The sequence below is a fragment of the Cyprinodon tularosa genome, unplaced genomic scaffold (genome assembly GCF_016077235.1).
Source record: "Cyprinodon tularosa strain WSP-4 unplaced genomic scaffold, ASM1607723v1 ctg343, whole genome shotgun sequence".
NCBI classification, from domain to species: Eukaryota; Metazoa; Chordata; class Actinopteri; order Cyprinodontiformes; family Cyprinodontidae; genus Cyprinodon; species Cyprinodon tularosa.
Window position 1 is genome coordinate 20578 of NW_024039056.1, and position 20577 is coordinate 41154.

A 20577-nucleotide genomic window follows, 5' to 3' on the forward strand; every position below is an offset into this window, starting at 1 on the left:
TCAGCTGTATTATAAGAAAATGGAAGTGTTTGGGAACGACAGCAACTCAGCCACGAAGTGGTAGGCCACGTAAACTGACGGAGCGGGGTCAGCGGATGCTGACGCGCATAGTGCGAAGAGGTCGCCAACTTTCTGCAGAGTCAATCACTACAGACCTCCAAACTTCATGTGGCCTTCAGATTAGCTCAAGAACAGTGCGCAGAGAGCTTCATGGAATGGGTTTCCATGGTCGAGCAGCTGCATCCAAGCCATACATCACCAAGTGCAATGCAAAGCGTCGGATGCGGTGGTGTAAAGCACGCCGCCACTGGACTCTAGAGCAGTGGAGACGCGTTCTCTGGAGTGACGAATCGCGCTTCTCCATCTGGCAATCTGATGGACGGGTCTGGGTTTGGCGGTTGCCAGGAGAACGGTACTTGTCTGACTGCATTGTGCCAAGTGTAAAGTTTGGTGGAGGGGGGATTATGGTGTGGGGTTGTTTTTCAGGAGCTGGGCTTGGCCCCTTAGTTCCAGTGAAAGGAACTCTGAATGCTTCAGCATACCAAGACATTTTGGACAATTCCATGCTCCCAACTTTGTGGGAACAGTTTGGAGCTGGCCCCTTCCTCTTCCAACATGACTGTGCACCAGTGCACAAAGCAAGGTCCATAAAGACATGGATGACAGAGTCTGGTGTGGATGAACTTGACTGGCCTGCACAGAGTCCTGACCTCAACCCGATAGAACACCTTTGGGATGAATTAGAGCGGAGACTGAGAGCCAGGCCTTCTCGTCCAACATCAGTGTGCGACCTCACAAATGCGCTTCTGGAAGAATGGTCAAAAATTCCCATAAACCTACTCCTAAACCTTGTGGACAGCCTTCCCAGAAGAGTTGAAGCTGTTCTAGCTGCAAAGGGTGGACCGACGTCATATTGAACCCTATGGATTAGGAACGGGATGTCACTTAAGCTCATATGTGAGTCAAGGCAGGTGAGCAAATACTTTTGGCAATATAGTGTATATTTGAATACCTTGCCCGTTTTTTTTTTTGTTTTTTTTTGCTTCATGCTTTTCTGTGCCCTCATAAAATGACGGTGGCCCCCCCTGGCCCCCTCGAACATTTGGTCTAGAACCGCCACTGGACCAGAGGTCACAGATTGGAGGACCAGGGTCCGGATCCGGACCCACCTGTTGGTTAATCTGGACCCAACATGATTCAAAAAATTTATAAATTACTGCATGTTGTCTGATGACAGTGTTTAAACGTCCCTTTCGCTGCTTCCCCTGTTCGTAGCGTCCAGCTCCACGTGATACAAATTAGCCAATGAGCTGTATCAGTCTGGGTTGCTACTATTAGCCACTTTTAGACACAGCAGGCAAACCTGTAGCAAGCAAGACTATGTGAAAAAGAGAGCAGAGAAAGTGTGGACTGCTGAAGGAAGCGTGGGGAACTAGTGACAGAAAAGTGAAATGGTGTGCTCAAAGATGATCCTGCACATTTAGAGGATGTTTGGCTCAACCTGCTGCTGTGAAGCAGGATTCTCCACCATGAACATATTCAAAATTAAATATCGATCCAGGCTCAAAATAAGCAGCTTGATATGTGGTTGAGAATGGCTTTGTCTCCAATCAAACCCTGGTTTAAAGCCTTGCAGGGCAGCATAAAGCCCACTGCTCTCATTAAGCCATAAAATAAATAAATAAATAAAAAAAGGTCAGTTCAGGTGTTTTATAAGAAAAACGAGTCAGGAAATCGTCTATATTCCAAACTGAAAGATTGTTGTTCTCTACTTCAAATACAATTTAGATTTTAAAATGGAAAAATGTTCTGTTTTTTAAATGTTCTATTTAAAATTTCAATGTATAGCATGGATGCATAAACACCTGCATTTCATAGTATTAAAAGACACGGACCCTTTAATAATTAATAATTTTAATCCTCTCACGGTTACTTTGTTCTGCAGCATTTCAACTTTACCCATGGAATTGTCTTTCTTGCAAAATCTTTGAAATAAGGGACACTTTCTCATCCACCCTACTGACATTATTCATTTATTTTTGCCTTTTCTGCTGTGTTTGAATTGATTCTGTAAACATTTTAATTGATCATTTATGAAATCAGACACCTAATTTTGTTTTTTAAGGGACAGTTGGCAACCCTAGTCTCAAGTTTTTATCCAACCTGTTTTCCTCGGCAATCCCATAGAATAATACAGCCACAGCCGAGCTTCACAGTAATCAGAATATTGTGAGATGTCAATTCTTTAGTCTTCCCTTCTGGATTGCATATAGTTAGAAAAACTTATTTTAAAATTCACATATTTTTATGTATTAAGGGGCCGGTGTGGGCAGTGCATGACTGATAAGTTTCACATTTTCAAATTCTCCCACTTGAGTCCTGGATCTCTGCAAAAATTCAGAGTGACTGTGGGCTTCTTTGCTGATCCAAAACCTTGCCTTTGAGTAGATAGTTAAATTCTTTGTCTGTATCATTATTTGTGCACAACAAATGTCCTCCAACAAAGCTCTGAGGTCTTCATAATACAGCTGGATATAAATGAATTCATGAGGTCCTAACTCATGAGATGACCTCTGACCTCTTATTTAGATTAACTGAATTTTACATCAAAGGGGCATTAAAATAAATTTATAGTACAATTTTAAAATTGTTTGGTGTAAAATAAATCAAAATAAATCAAAGGAATATCGTAATATGAGTGTTTTTGATTAACTATATTCATTAATGCAATTATGTTAAAACAGAAATTCATGGCATTTTCTTTTTGTAACCATTAAGTGGCTTAAATTTACTATATTCATTTTTTTTTTTTGTTAAGCATATGGTGCTCTAAATTGGTGACAGTCCCCTACTGCTTATTATCCCTCATGGCAATTTGCCTGTAGGTTTAAAAAACGGCATCGATATGGCTCCGTGAAATTGCCGAAGGCATCTGATTTCAGAGTGATTAGTGGTGCAGAGGGAAAATAATACTGCATGGTGTTTTACCCTGTGGACATGCACGTTTCATGGGAAAAATAGCCCAGAGGGAGGATTTAAAGCTGTTTGTTGGTCAGTCTTTGATAAAAGCAAATGGTAATCAGGACAGACAATCTTACAGCCTTTGAAAATCCTCAGAAAAAAAAAAGAATAAAAACACAAATCCAGACTTATGAGACTCTCTATACTGAATTATGAAGCTGTTGGCCGAAGCACTGTTGCTCCTCCATGTAGGGGGACTTGTGAGCTCATGGACTGATGCACAATAGACCATTTCACTGAAGGCCAAAGCATAAAGAAGCACTCGGGTGTGGATGATGACAGACAAGGAGAAGAGAGGAGGGGAAACGAGAGGAGCGGCTGAGTGAGAGAGCTGAAAGCATCCCTCTGTGCCCCACTTGTAGCCCTGCAGTCCTCTTGCTGCAGCGTTTTCCAGTGAGACAGCACTTTGAAAAAAAGGGCAAAAACAACCAGACACTAACTGACCTATATAAGAGAAACACTCTTAACAGAGTTAACAGCGGTGTTTTCCACAAGGATGGATTTAATCAGGTCTTACAAGGCTAATGAGCTGCGGTCCCAAATACACTGATTGCTTTTAAGTGGTATGAACGACAGAAGGGAATGCCCAATAGAGAAAGAGTTAAGTAAAAGGGGCAACATGGCCATCTGAGCCCCACATGTGAAACTGATAGTTTGACTTGGAGCCCCAAGGCTGATAACAAATCGTCCATCAGCTTCAGACAATAACTGAGACAAAATGGGTTATCAAAAGCAGGTCATCAGCTATTTTTAAATCTATTTCTATATTTAATGCTCCGTGTTCTTTACTTGTTTCTGTTGCCAGTTTTCTTTTGTTGGTTTTGGTCTTTTCTTAATTTAACACCTCAAACTGAAATATAGTGAATGCATTTTTAGCATTAAAAGCAAAAAAACTGCTTTAAAGAGCACAGACACAATGTAATATAACTGTTAAACAGTCTTTAGTTTTGGTCCTTTGACGCTCTTTGTTCTCTTACCCTCTTCAGGTGGAAATCAACCAAAATGAAATCTAGGCTTAGCCACTGCAGTGACTCAGCAACACTATCATTGCCCCCATTTCTCATAGAGTGCTATGAAAAACATTTCCCTTTTACAGATTTTGTCTCCATTTTATTTAAACCTAAATATGTTGGAAATATAAATAACAGACTAATTTAAGTAAATATAATATGGGAAAAAAAGCATGAAATATGAAAATATGTTTATCCTGATATTAGATTATGAATTACCTGTGACTAACTATAAGTTTTGAAACAGCTTGGAGTTCTTGACCTTAGCAGCATAAAGACGAGGATCTGAAAGGATTAAATGTTAGTGATAACTAGATGTGTCAAGTAACTAAAGATAGATAGTTAGTTACTGTATTTAAATAGATTTTTTTTTTCTCAGTATCTTCACTTTACTTGATTATTTATTTTTCCTGAGGTGTTTTTATTGACTTAGTCCCTACATTTTACACAAATATTTTTACTTTATACCCATTTTTCTCTCTCAAAACTGTCTAATTACTTCTATACATATTAAGAATAGCATGACACAACATAACAGATGCAAAATCAAGAGTGGATAGAATCTGTTTATTTGGAAACCACTTTGTTTATAGAAAAACACTGCTAGCAACATGGATGAAGACAGGAGCTGAAAACATTACATGTGATGGATCAGATTTTAAAACAGAAAAATTCCCCATCTGTTCCCGCTTTATTAGATTTTAAGTCTACATGCTGATGACGTTTCAAACAAGAAATCTGAGACAATCAAAAATTTATTATGTTCTCTCTTTACCAAATCAGTAACTAAAGGAGGAACATTTAAATATTCTCTGTGTATAGAACTTTTTTTTTTAGATAGCATTTTTAAAAGTAATTTTGTAACATTTACGGCAATAAACTTAATTTACGTAAGTTGTTTTCATTTTTAAACTTTGTCCTGCCCATTTTAGTCAACTGCTATGTATTCAGTGTTTCCTTACTGCTGATACTGTGTTTCTTTCTGCATTTAGGTTATATTAGTGTCACAAGTTCTTTGTTTTTTGCTTTTCTGCTCCCTCTTTGTTAATTAATCTCCCTCCATCAGCTCCTGTGCTTAACGATTTCCTCTCACAGCTGTTTTACATTTCCCTGATTAGACTCACCTGGTTCTTATGTCATGGATCGCTTCTCCCCTGCATAGAAGCTTCCTGGTTTTCATTGTTCACTGCTGTCTTTCTATATTTAGCTCCTTAATTTTCTGCTGTCTTATTTTTTATTTTTTTAAGTTCCACTTGATGAAGTTTCTATTTCCCCAAACTATAACTTTTTGCATGTGGGTCATTCTTTTCAATTAGGACTTTTTAAATCCTTCTGAAAATTCTTAGACAACTTTTATTGTCATTTTGTTTACACAGAGTGTATACAAAACAAATTTAGGTTTTTATACAGCTTTCATAATATTTCCATTCCTTAATGTCCAGCAGTGATCAAATGTAAACAAGGTGGGAGAAAAAATATGGTGCAAAAATTCTATACTTATTTAATGAATTTCTTCAAATTTACCTTTGTTCTGTGACCGTTTTGGAATGGTATTTAGCTAAAATCACACATTCTTACTTCTTAGTTATATGACCCAATATTCATAGGTTGACAACTTTAAAAAGAATCCAGTTTTTTTTTTAAATATATTATTTAATCAGAAATATATTTACTTAAAATAAACAGCGACTGCATAGGGATTTATGGGTGTATGCGGTTGGAAACATATTGGACATATTTTCCTTTTTTTAAATCAAACTTTCACGTTTATTTTTTAAACCTTCACAGTGAAGTATATGATTATGAGCAGCTGTTGAGAATGCTTGGTTACAAAAAATTTCAATTTTTATGAGAAAAATAAAGCACTCTGGAAAAAAACTAAACAGGTCGACAAAGTAGAAAATACAAAGAGATGAAATAATCAAAATGCTAATGCTAGTGCATTATCTCATCATATGTATATCATTTAAGACTTAGTTCAGAAAAGATTTATAAATAAATAAGTCTGTCTATAGATAAATGCATCCATTTTAAGAATGTATTCTTAATGTATAAGTTATTGAACTTTAACCCACATAAATTCTGTTTTAATAATGTGAGCCAAACTCAAAAGTATTTCTTCAAAGTTAAAGTGGCTCAAAACTGAGAGACAAAAAGACAATTTGTTTTTGCATTGATTGCAATAGTAACTTTGGTTTCACTAAATGCAGTATAATGAGAAGTTGAAGAAAACTGAAATACCCTGGAAAACTCAGGGATCCATGGTGAGAATATGCTTAATTCACCACTACGGTATTAAATCTGGCATCTATCTAGTTTTTTGGGTATTGGAACTACATATCCCTCCTATAGGACATACAGCCTCAGCCAATAAAGGGAGGCTTCTGTCTGTAGCTTTTAAAATGAGGTGAACAGGCTCATGTAATTGATTTGACAACGATAATAAGATTTCCAGTAGAAGCCGGTGTAAACAAAGGTCCAACAAATGCAGGATAGCTTTCCCAGAGACAAAGTGAAGCAAAGTGCTACATGAAGCGTTTAATGAGGCATTTTCCCTGATCAATAAAGCTTTCGGCAAAAAGGGCAAAATTATGTTCTACATCAAGTAAAGTTATTTCAAAGCAGGAACGGATAAATCAACGTTAAAACGGACAATTTTTCCAGACAGAGAAAAAACAACATGGGAAAGTAAGTCATGTTGTGTCAGATGCCTTTTGCATTTTACGAAAGCTGGTGAGTGAATGTAGCAGATAAATTAGAGGCTGAAAACTTAAGGCATGTTTTTATGTCATACATAATCAGGCTGTGTATGAATATTTTTGCCCCATTGCAGAACATTGCTGTCTGCAGTTTATTACCGTGTGTGTAATCTGATTAAATAAAGCACATCTAATCTAAGCATAAGCAAACAATGGAATAACGATAAAAAAATGAGTATTTGTTGCTTGGTACAGAAGAAGAACAGATAGCTTCTGTTGATTACTGTTGTGCTCAGGTTTAGAGTAGGCCTTAATGCTCTTTGTTTCATTTTTCAAGACTCTTTTCTGTATAGAATTAACTGTGTTCCACCCTCTAAATACTTAAGCCTATTTAAGTGTACATCAACCTCTCTTAATTGTATGTACCTCACTGAAAACATTTAGACAGATGTCTTTTTTGACATAATTCCCATGCATGCTATGCCTCCATAATGCAAAAACCTGGCAAAGCTGTCAGAGCGAGAGGGAGAGGGGTTGAGACTCCTGTACTGCATGTCTTGACAAACTTGTGATCACTTATTAAAAGGGAGCGTCAAATCAGCTGAGGGTCATGTGTGGTCATCTTTGGGCAGTTAGTGTGTGTTACTAAATGAAAAAATAAAATTACTTTTAGACAAGTTGTCCCATCCCATGTATGTAAATTGTTGTTAAGTAGGGGAATTTCTTTAGTTAAATATTAGTGCACCCAAGGTGCACTAAGGAACACTACCTCAGATCCTTCCTCCTATTTACGGTTTTATAACCATCAAGTTCAAGAAGTTGTTTCACTCTATAGTCTTCAATCTCTAGTTTCTTTCCTTATTAAAAATAGATTGTTATTTTATTTTATTTTTTGATAAAACATGAATTTTGTACTATTTAAAATCACCTTACTGGGTTATGATACTCATCACATCACAGTACGCTCATACAGTATTGCATATTCTGGTCACTGTTCAAAATATTCTATTTTATTCTATTCTAGGTTTACTGCGTACTATGAACGTGACTTTCAACAGGCTGATGAGTCATTTCCACTTTAACCCGACCTCATGACATTTTGGTAACAAATTAGGACAAAATGCTAGAGGCAGGTGACTGGTGCTGTCTGCCCTTCATTTGCCTATAAGGTACATGCAGACCTATTACATAGAATGTTAATGCTCTAATTTTTGTGCTAATATTACTGCTGGAAGCCAAGCGTAACCTTCTGATAATATATTCTGCTCTTAGTAGTTAGTAGCTGGTCTCTGCACAACAGCGTAATTCATTAGAGCTCTGATAGCTGTATCTCTGTGAACTGTACAACCAATGACAGTTGGCATCATCAGAGAGAACATCACTGGAATACGATCAGCTCTGACAACCTGACAATAGGCTGCTAATCTCTATATGTCAGGAGAATGAAAGGAAACCTTTCAAAGGTTGGTCAGGCTGAGCTGTTCTAAAGCCTACAGTTTATCTGAGGTGCTCTCTGCATGATGACACATTAGATGAGAGAAAGGAGATGAAATGGATTTGTCAATTGTGTGCGTCCCCTGAGGAACATTGCCAAACAATTAGCAGAACATAACATATCACATTTATTACAAAGGCTGAGTGCAATACAGACCTTATTAAATAGGGAATCACTTGAAGAATACATGCAGCTTGTGTGATAGATCTACCAATACTGCTCTGCTGATACATTTTATAGTTTCTGCTATGTACCTTTGATCCATACTAAGTGGGGAAAAAATGTAGGGTCCAAAATGCACAAAAAATATTGTTAGATTTAAATGATCAAAAAAATGTATGTTATTTTTAACAATTTTTTATAGTTAAATATAAGATATAAATATAAGAAACATATAAGAACATATAAACATATAAGAAACATTTGCATGTTTCCAAGCGATACAAGGCGTTGTCTGTATAAGACTCAAACTCACTGCGGATCCAGACATTTGAATTGAGAAAGCTTCCTGGAGAGGTGGCGAAACGTCTTCAAATCTTGAAAACCAAGTCCAGTGGATATTTTTTGAATTTTTACGGAATGACTATGACCTGGATGACTGAGAACCTTCATCAGCTTAAATATAAGATGACTTAGATAATAGGGACCTTATTAGATCTTCAATGGTCTTTGCACAGTTGTCCAGTTTATCACAGCAAGAATGATATTTCAACTGTCAAGCACAGTAGTGGCACCCTCATGCTGATGGTTCCTCACTATGCTAGCGGGAGGAATTATAAAAAGACATACATGTTTTGCATCATCATAGCATAACAGAGAGATTAAAAAAAGGTTTGTCCAATGATCCCCTAGCTAAATACGGAAATCAGTCACCAACATTATTTATCATTACTAAAATAATTTGAAAAAAGCCAGAAATAAAGACGAAGTCCCAGACTTCCTGTCAGAATTTCCATGTTCGTAAATTTCAGTCATGCAGCTTGCAGGCAAGTTAAATTGCTATAGCATAAAAGAAACAACTAATATTTTCAAAATCTTTTTATCATGCAAATCAAACACCAGCTAATGGCTCACAATGAATATTAAAAGCACAAAATATAATCACCATTTTTTTTTTTAAAGAACTTTAGATTTCATATTAAAATCATAATCTTATATTTATTTATTTCATGGGGTGTTGAAATAAATGAAAAAAAAATCTTGCATAATATTTTTTAACAAAGTTTAAGTTGTTTAATTACTAAGCAGAGACCACTTATATGTAATTTGATTTCACTTTGCATCTCTTATGTGAATTTGAAGTGCACAACTATTGGAGCCATACTCTATAAATCCCACTGCTGTCAATATAGTGAAATAAGAAATATAATACTTTACATTGGTCTATTACACATAATCCCAGTAAAAAACTATAGTGTGAATACGTTTGCAAACCACTGTGACATATTTTTGTTGTCCCTTGTACAGTCTGAGTGGTGTCACAACATGGAGTATCACTGACTGGCTTCCCTGCTCCTAAACTCCAGCAGGCTGTTCTGGGCATCAGACCAGAAGGGGTCACTCTGTCACTATCACTGTTTAGCTGCTGATGTCCCTTTTGTGTCGCCTGAGATAACAGCCACCCTACACTCTCTAATCCATCATTACATGAACCATCTAAACATTACTTATAAGTGTTTTGGTTTAATTTTTCTAGATATTTTGGTTTGAAATTGTTGATTGCTGTTAAATTAAGAAGATTTTACACAAAACTATGGAAAGTGCAGAGTAGTTTTGATTTAAATGGCAGCTGGAGATTTTAAACCTCAAATTGATGTTTCTGCTGACAAAAGATGTCACAGTTTCATATCAACACAGGTATCACAACCGGAAAATTGTGTTTTTATAGAACATTGTGATAAGGACTTTTTTTTTTTATATGTATATCATTCTCTGATCTCTGCCTCACACACATGCATTCAGACCCACACACCTATGCACACACACACCCACGCACACACACACCCATTGTTTCTGAGGCACAAAAGCACTCGCTTACTGATATTCCAATCATTTCTCTTCAGATTGCTCTGCACTTGGCTGCACCTGCTCCTGCGTCCTCTCTCCTTCATCCTACCTGGGGGGAAGGTGAGTGACGAGGCTCAGGCGGAGTGGAGGGCTTCTGATTTGTATTAATTTGTAGCCAACCTCTGGGGAGGGAGGAGGCGCACGACAGCAAACCCTACAACTTTGCCTACTTCTTGCAGCACAGCCACCTGCCATAAAGAAACAGGAACCACCCCATCAATCCAACCCTCCCAAAAGGCTTATCCAATCAGCCCCAAACTGAACATAGAAATTAATCACTTCACCATTTCTAACAATTGATGGCTACAAGCTGTGCATGAAGCTTTCAAAGGGAATACATGTGTAGAGGGTACGTGTTTATCATCTTCACCTTTTAGACTCCCCTGCATCAAAAAAGGTCTCTAACATTCAGGATTGTTTGCTTATGTTCTTAATGAGGAAAATAAATCACATTTATCACACATTAGGAATGCCCTGTTCAGATGTAGCCATCATTAGAAACATCATTATAGGAAAGGGTTTTTCAACAGTTAGTTTATTGGCTAAAATGGGTTGCTGGGTTTGCAATCAGTGAGGTTGTCACTTGATATCGAAAAAGAAACTTAAATCTTAAAGGAAAGTGAATCTGAGTGCATTGAAACTTATCTGGCATAAAGCACAAATGAAAAAAAAAATCCTGATCTGAATTTGCAGTTAAAACAAACAAAAAAGATACATTATGTAAGATTTTTTTTAAATGCTTTTTGTTCCAGAATTACCCCAGAATCACGAGAGCATGAAATCTATTGTAAACTGTTGTTGGAGCACCAGTGTCTAACAGCATTTACACCACCAACAATCAGACCAACAATGTGCTAACAAGGAAATAATCACCTGATCTTTAAGCACACTTGAAATCTGCAACTATTCATTTAATCAAGCCAAATGACAATAGTTATGGTTTGAGGATTTCAGATGAGCCTTTCTAAAACACAACTTTAGGTGTGAAGCATGGTAATGGTTGCATTATGATGTGGTTGTAGCACAAAGGGATTAAAAGTAGAGCAGCTACAGTAGTATTGCATTTTTGACATTCTAGCATCAAATTTTGAGGACTTGTTTATAACAGGCTCCATTTAAAACAAAAACCTTTACATGTACTTTTTGTCAAAATAATTACAGATAAAGTGAGAATCAATATTATTACAGGCTGCTTTTATTTGCTTTTACATGAATTATACTATAATGACGTCTATGCTCAGCGGTGATGACTTGTTTTTGTTTCAAGAGGCCCTAGTCCATTTTTAGTCTGGGTTTCCTGAGACGGGTCAAGTCATTATTGTTGAACACAAAGTACAATGAAAGGGAATTTGTCAAGAAATGTAAAGATTTCGTTTGATTTAGTTTGTCTCTCAATTTCAGTCAAAATGCATCTCAGTCAGCATATTTTGTTTTATATGGTTTAATAGAATAAAATAATAAATCCCTTTTTTGTCCAACAATGGGGAAATTGTGGTGTTACAGCAGCAAAAGATTATAGCAAAAGTGGTCACACAAATGTGGACCTTACAAAGTGTATAAATATAAAAGAAAAAGTTACAAAAATAGGCAAATGTAATGCTGCACCGTACTGTGTTTTTACGATATAAATACTGTGCATCTGAAGAATGAATAATCAATATACAGCTATGGAAATTTGTACAGTAATGTATATTTCACAATAGCAGCAACATCAGAGATGTGCAAAATGACATCAGAGACAGAAACTGAGCAAAAATCAGCATGAGGTTGTTAGGAACAGTGATGGTTATTAAGTCTTACAGCTGCTGGGAGAAAGGATCTGTGATAACGCTCCCTGGTGCATTTAGGGTGAAGCAGTCTCTTACTGAAGGAGCTCTCCAGTTCAGCAATGATTGGAATATTGATCTTTTACATTTTGCTGATATTTTGCTGTATTAATTCCCTGCCAGAGCCTATTAATAATGCATGTTAAAATTTATTCAGGTGTGTGGACAATGGATTTTTGAGTCACATTTGTGAGGGTAATTTCTTCAATGATTGATTGATTAATTGAATGAATGGTTCAATGAACGTTTCTTAACTGTACCTGGAAGTCTTAGCATGTTTTCTGTAGCCAAACCTTTTAAAAGGCTATAGAACCTAGAAAGGCTACCCTAGCACTGGGCGACATGGGGGTCGGGTGCAGGAGTTTGCCCTGCAGTCGGACGGTTGTTGGTTCAAGCCCTTGCTCCGGCTTTCATTTTCGTGTCCTTGGGCAATACAGTTCACCAGGATTGCGTACTGATGGTGTTCAGAGGGCCCGGTGGCCCCAGTGTAAGGTAGCCTTGCTTCTGTCAGTGAGCTCCAGGGCAGCTGTGGTTATAATGTAGTGTGTTAATGGTGGAATGACTGAATGTAGTGCAAAGCGCTTTCTTAGTACAGGACATTTACCATTTAAAACAACATCATTCTAGTCACTACACGTTAATTACCTAAATTAAATAACTGTTACAATATAATACTCAAGTTCAGCCTTTTTTTTTTTTTTATTGGGTTCAGTTGTATAAAGAATTCCTTCCTTCCTACTGCATTAATTTGTGCCCACCTGCGTGTATGTTTTTTTTTTTATTATTAAAACAATTTTATTAGTGCGATTTTTGACAGTCCAACATCCTCTGTCATGAAACAATGTCTTATTTTTGGCAAAGCTGAAGCCAGATATTTTTTCTGGGTCAGTTTGCACCTGACTTTTAGAAGTACTAAAGAAGACAAAAAAAAAAAGGCAGCTGCAGTTGATTTTCCAATTTAGAAAGTCAACTTGCATGTGGTAAATGTTACACTTGCGTAGCTTCCTCCAATAAATTGCAGTAGTTTGGTAATTAGAATATAATCTGCAAATTGATAAAGGCACACAGGCAAAAATAGGTTTGCACATGCTGCCCGGTGACGGACTGGCAAGTGCCTCGAGATGATGTGTTGTGAATTGGCGGCATACAAATAAACAGAATTGAATTGTCTGCTGAATTAAAAATGAATTAAAAATGCTGTTATCTGCATACTTTATGGATTTCATGTTGTCAAATATCATTTATTCTACTATTGTATTGATCTGATTTCTTCAATGGGCATCAAGGTGGTTCAATTTGTTGCTCTGCAGACTTGCAGCAACAAGGTCCTGAGATTTATTCTTCTTGGCCTGGGATCTTTCTGCATGGTGTCTGCATGTTCTCCCTGTGCATTAGCACTCCTGCTTTCTTCCACAGTCCAAAATATGACTGTTTGGTGTTTTGTGAAACAAGTATTCACCTATACCAAGGGTGTCAAACTGGTTCCAGAAAGGGCCGTGTGGCTGCAGGTTTTCTTTCCAACCAAACAATAGCACACCAGACTCCAGTCATCTCATCAATTGAATCCGATCTGAACATGATGACTTGATGAGATGCCTGGAGTCTGGTGTGCTATTGCTTGGTTGGAAAGAAAACCTGCAGCCACACGGCCCTTTCTGGAACCAGTTTGACACCTGTGACCTATACAGTCCAGTCCAGTGAATTTCACTCATTCTGAACTTTATTTTACTTTGCAAAATAAAACTGAGAAAGAAGACAATCATAACAGCCCACAGTATGATATTCTTCCCTGTTCTGATCTAGACAGTTTCTTTCACTTACTTACAACAAGTGAAAAGCTATGAAATTTGTCAGAGAAAAGAATAACATTACAGACACTTTGGTTAAACAGTAACATATATGATATATATGAATAAACCTCGAGAAACAACCTGGCTTATTATGGGAATAGTATTTCTTATCTCAAAAATTCCTCTCGCTGAACTTTCTGGCCTCACTGGTGAAGCAGACTGAATAAAGATATTTTAAAGTAAGTAAATAGAAAATCAGTACTCATCAATCAATATATTAAATTGGAAATAAATAGGATTCTAAATTTTCTGAACACATAGGTTAAATGGTTTCTCCCTCAAATGATAACCGGAGTGGATGTGTGTGTGCATAGTTGATTGTCTATCTTTTGAAATCTAACTAATACTACAGTTTGATTGTCTGGTTGTAATGCACTATTTCTCACACTTTTGAACTCAAGAAAGAAAAAATCAATTATATTTTGGATCCCCTGTGTATTTGCTTTACTAAGCAAAGTCATGGACCTGTTAATATCAAACCTAGACAAGCCAAAGATTTATACCCAATCAACCAATGGAGGACTAGACCAATTACAGGTTCATTCTGAAAGCTGTGAACCCTTGTTGTAGCCTACGTGGTGAAAGTGGTAGATTGAGCATTGGGCCAAAAATAAACTAAAGGTCCCACTGTCACAAAGCTAAAACACTCACCAGAGAGATGGAGTCAAGAAATATCTAGTTAGGATAAAGCTTGAAAAATATAGATGATTTGAGGAGATTTTGGAATCAGGCACATGGTCAGTGCATTGAATAGAAAATTGGATGTGACCGATCAATGGGTTAATGAGTAAATGGGGAAAGGGGGGAGTATTTGCACGACTCAGTAATCTGTAGGGAGAAGAAGCAGGATTAAGGAAAATAGTCTTAATCTTGCTTAACTACAGACATGACACCACAGGGTTTGCCAAAGGGATTTACAGTTGGTTAGCTGCAAGGTCGTTTCATTTTGGGAGGGAGATGGTGCAAAAGAGGAGAGACACTGTGATTTATTTTTCTTATTTTAAATCAGTACACTGCATATGTAAGTCAGGCTCTAGAAGGGTTTCAAAAAAGATTTTGATTTGGCGGGTTTAAACTGCTACAATGGAGAAGCTCCCCCCATCCTCTGTATAAACACCAGCGTCTTCAATTGCAATTCCATACGTTACTGTCATACCATACGTTGCTCGGCTCAGGAGTAAATGTAATAGTGCTTATGGGGTAATTGAGCTTGGTGTGTATGGTATCCAAAGACGACCCTCAATGCTCTACAGCTGATTTAAAAAGTTTGGGTGTCGAAATGATCGATAACAGCTTTAAGGGTGCTTCTGATCTTTTTATCTCCCTCACATCTCAATGACATCTGGTAGAGTCACCATGCTGACCTGCATCAAGCGTGCACCAAAAACAGAAAACCTCCTGCTCCTGAGCTCTCAATCCATTATTTATTCATGCATCCTCTACAAGACCATCTTCAGCTCCGTGCTCATGTAGTGAATGTGTGAAACTGTTTGCTCTTAACATAACTCTGTTAGAGAGGGCAAACATACTCTGTGACATCAGCACTGGACTCAGATGAAAGCTCAAAGAGCCACACCAGCTAAATTTGTCCTTGTGAAGGATTAGCCTTCTGACAGGAGGCCTCGGTTACACCCTCTCAGCATCGACATGGAAATGGATCCACACGGAGAGGAGTGTGTCCATAATCCCATGGCATGCTGTGTTTCCAGTTTTTCTGACCTACATGCATACAGAAATCTGCACTGAGTTTTACCGGTGGAAAACTTTTCAACCAATCACTTGCTGTCAGTCTGTGGCTTTCCTCCTACACAGCAGGAGCTTTAATGAGAAATGCCTTTTTTGTTTTCTAAAAATTTTATTTAGCTTAAAAACAAAGGTCTTTAGGGAGACTTGATGACTATTTTAACTGTTCTTTGTTTTTATATGAATCTTGTGTAGAGAAAGGGACATTAACTGGATGTAGGTAAAAGGAACACAAAAGACAAACTTTTTGTTTCAACATTTGATCGTGGTCCCTATACAAATCTTTAATCGTTTTTAATCTTTAATATACCACTGACAATTATTTTTTTAAAGAATTAGTTAACATAATGAGCATCTGAAAAAAAAATAATTTTATACAAGTTTTTATTAAAATTGTATCTATTTTCCTTTGTGTAAAATAAACTGACAATAAAATATTTTTAAGTTTTGTTAGGAAAATGAACACTGTTATTGGGGCTAAAATGCTTATCTTAAACATTACATTTTTCTTTTTTTAAAATGTATTTATAAGCACCACCTCAAGCAAATGTAAATAAATTCCTAAATTTAGTAACCTGATTTGAATTTTGCCTATTTCATCAACCTTTTTTTAATATATTTCAAAATGAAAATAAAAAAAAATTATGAAAACACGTCTATTGAAGGAGTTTGTATTAACGCAGATATTACAATCCCTCAAAAAATAGATATTTTTTTTGCAGTGAATTATTAAAAAGTGGTTTCTTGGTGAGCAGCAAAAACAAATATCTGATGAGACATGCTGTAGGATTTCAGAGTGACAGAGTAACAAACACAGATTAGCTTTAGGCTCACTAGATAACCACTGACCCACTGACCATTTCTAAAAACAACCCTTAGGTTATTTCTTTTCTTTGTTGGTTGTTGCCCTCTGAAAAACCTCCACACAACGTCAGCGAGGAGCTAATTTTACATGAGCAGTTTAACTTTATGGTGACCTCACAAAGAACTGGAAATGTCTCTACTGCTGGTAGAGGTATCAAAAGGAGCAGCTACAGTTGAAACTAAATTTTGAGAAACTGGTTGAAATTTTTGTCTTACTGCCAAACATAAAAAAATGTATTTAACTTTCCTGTTATATGTCAGTTATGATTAATAACATGATTTCTAGTAAATAAATACCAAAACACAAAAATATAATGTTTAAAGTTTCTTTTTAAATGTCTTTAAGATCTTTTAAGATGTTTATATATACTAAGATAACCTTTCCTCTAAACAATCTGGTAAAACCCAAATGATGAAGATTTATTTTTGTGGGTTTTTGATATGTTAAGTAATATCATCTATCACCAAGCAGTCAGTCATGGCAAAGAGCTGCTTACAACGAGATACGTCCCGTTGGAGGCTCTTAAAAAAGAACAAGCTTCTGTTGTTTTGAACAACTCCTGCTGGAGTCTTGTTTTCTGATGCACAGCTGATGCAAAGTTAATGATTCATTGCAACAATAGTGGTTCTACAACAAATGTACAAGCAGGGACGAGGCTCTGGCCATTTTTTTGTTCAGTTCAAGAGAACAAAACCAAAAAATGAAGAAACAAGCAAACAGGTTAATCATTTAATAATGTAAGCGAGCCACGGAGCCATGCACACAGTTCAGTAGTTTAAGTATTTATTTATTCTCTTAATGGCTATGGCTTATAGGTAATGGAAACCAGAATTTTAGTGTCAAACCATTAGAACATTGTGAAAAATTAAAATTATGAATTGGTTTTACAACCTAATGAGCTTATCAACTCAAAACACCTCACACACAGCCTCTAAGTAGTCTCTCAGTTTGTGTCAGTAGGCTTCCTATCATTAGGAAGACTGCTGACTCTACAGACGCACTCGACAAAGAGCGTTAAGTCACCGAGGGTCACCGACAAAACAGCTGCTTGCTCAGATTGTGTTGTAATCAGAGCAAATACTGGATGTACCAAGTTAAAAGGTAGGATAATGTGTGCTAGGAATAGGTACATTCTCCACTCAATGATGCGGTGAGAGGATTGTTGCAAAATCCATTCAAAATGATTCAAAAGGATTGCATAAAGCATTAAAAACCACTTTGCACAGGCGGATCCAAAACATGGAATATAAGCATCTTACCTGGTAGAAGAGGCTGGCCAGAGATCCTAGACCAAAGGGGAGCTCTTAAAAACTTGTTTTCTGTTGCCCTGACAAGGCCCTTCCACTCTCTCACCACATCCCTGTCCTAAACAATGGTGCATAAAGGCCTCTAAGGTTGTTTCAGACGTTATATGTAAAGGAAGGTAATTTAAAACCTAAAAGAAGGGAGTTAAGCATGAGCAAACAAATTTAAGAAACAGATTCTGAATACTGAAATGTAGTTTTGGCAGTTAAATTGACACAAGTAAACTAACTTCAAATGTCTGATGTGATTATAGTTTTTTAGATGTTGCTTTATTTGTGCAATATCCCTAGTATCAATCAGTTATAATTATCTCTGCTCTTTTACATTCTAAGCAAGTTCTTGTTAAACTTTTCTGCATGTGAAAACTTTGCGCACAACTTCAGATTGTTTCTGTTTTTTTATGAATGTGAGCTTTTGGTATGATAAATTATTAAGCTGTACAAGTTGAGACCCTTAAATGTGCAACTTTCCATGTAGTAATGCTCACAAGCTTGGGTGGTTTGAGTGAAGCTAATGATTTCTGTAATGTTCTTCTTCTCCATGATTTAGGACCTACGTTTAGAAAACATACTCAAAAAACGTTTTGCTTATCTGTGCCTGTCCAGATAAATTCTGCAAATAGTTGGAACTGTTGTTTCCCTTCTTGTAAATACATATCAACCCACCTTGTCAGATAACTTCTGTATGTCCACCTACCCAAAGCTGCATGAATCAGGAGATGTCCATTTGTTCATGGTTACTGACCTGTTACAGTGTCAGAACCTTGCTGACCTAAATAGGAAGTGACATAAAGGTGAATGCACCATCCAGGAATGTACCACCAAGGATTGAGCATGTTACTTTTTATATTTTTCCAAACATCACAGGCCATTTCCACTCTTTTCATAATCCGTTCCGGTCCAGTTTTGTCTTTCTCTGCCTTTTAAACGTGATGTGACATAAAGGTGAATGCACCGTACCTGTGGGCTTCATATGCCATTTCTCTTTTTAGAACTGCCACACAACAAAAACAGACAAACATTACGCAACCGTAATTTTTTTTTTTTTTTTTTTTTACTTAAACCTTGATATCAGGTGATCATTGTGATGCATGTTAAGTGTAGAACTGTGATTGTACTCTTATGGTTGCCTTCATAGGTCTAACTTTCCACAATGTCAGTCCAGCTAAATACAACTTGAACAGAAATGTTAATGTTAATTTTTAGAAAAGACAACTTATATTTTTAGATAAGTAACTTATGTGATAATTCATTTTAGTCTTTTAACAAATAAAGCAACAGTCTATTTCTATTTTTATATTTAGGAAAAAAGTGACACCTAACATCTTCGCCAAAAAGTGACCTGATGGTCTCTCAGTCTAGGTCAATAGACTACAAAATATTGAGGAGGATTGCTGACTTTGCTGTCGCCCAGAAAACAATCATTGAGATTCACCACAAAGAGGGCAAGCCAAAAAATTCCATTGTTTATGATGTATATTGTCCCTATCGCCCTGTATAAAAGCATATTCAGCAACAGGGATAAAAAAAAAAAATCTATTAAAAACTCCAGTGGAATGAGGTTGAAGTCGGTCCATTAAGAAAGATATGTAGATGATAAGGTCAGAATCAACTTATATGGTCTAAGTAAAAGAACTAGACTTTTGCGCAGTTGTCAAAATTCCTCCTCTCTATTAAAAGTTGGAAATTGAGTCCACATTACCTGAAGTGTTGTGGGAAATTTCCAAAGTCAGTGATGGTTTGGGCTAACCTGACTCCGCCAGATCGATTTGCTCCGCATCTGGAAACCTTCCGTTGAAGTGATTGTGGGAAGGGACGAAAATACTGGTTAGCTGATTGGCCTATGTTGGTGATAGACGGGCCAAATAAACCAATCAGATCAACGTAGCATATGACGTACTAACAGAGCGACGACGAAAACACAACCACAACCAGGCTACTCTTGCCGAAACCAGTCGGGAGAAGAGCAAAAACATCTTTTCCTCTGAGAAAAGCCTCCAGAGCAGTGTTTTGCTCTTCTTTCAGTGAAGAAATACTCTGTAATTCCGATAAAACTTGCTCGATAGCCACGCTAACGCTAGTTTCATCGGCTGAAGCCGCCATGTTCTTTAGACTGAACTGTCGCGCTTCTCGTTGCGTCACACCTCAACCTGCCTCAAAGCCAACGCTGATTGGACGTTAGTTTGGTGAACGGCTCCAAATTTTCTTTAACGGAGAGTCTCCACGATGATTTGCAAGTCAAACCTTGAAAGCTTGCGAGATCAGGATGGTCTCACGAGGCTAGGTTTGGGCAGCTACAGTACGTTGTCCTCTGGTGTTGGTCCATTTATTAGGATATTTGCTAAATATTTATAGGTCATTATTTAACAGATTAAGAACAGAGGAGGTTGTATGATTAGATTTTCTGTCAACGTATCAACAAGATTGTTTTCTGGATGGCATTTGGTATGTCATGTAAAGGAAGTTCCCATTTCCAGTTCCTGCACATCTACATTGTATCTGTCACTAAAACCCGATAAGATGTGCAAGAATGAGAGTTTGGGGAAACTTGTATTTTATTAAAGAAGCTTCCCTGCCATAATGAATGCTTGTTGCAGCTGACAAAAAGAGTCTGATTTTTAAAGGCTAGGGGGCGAGTAAATTATCCGCAGCATTCACATGAAAGTGAAAATTTGCACTTAAAGATATCTGATCAGG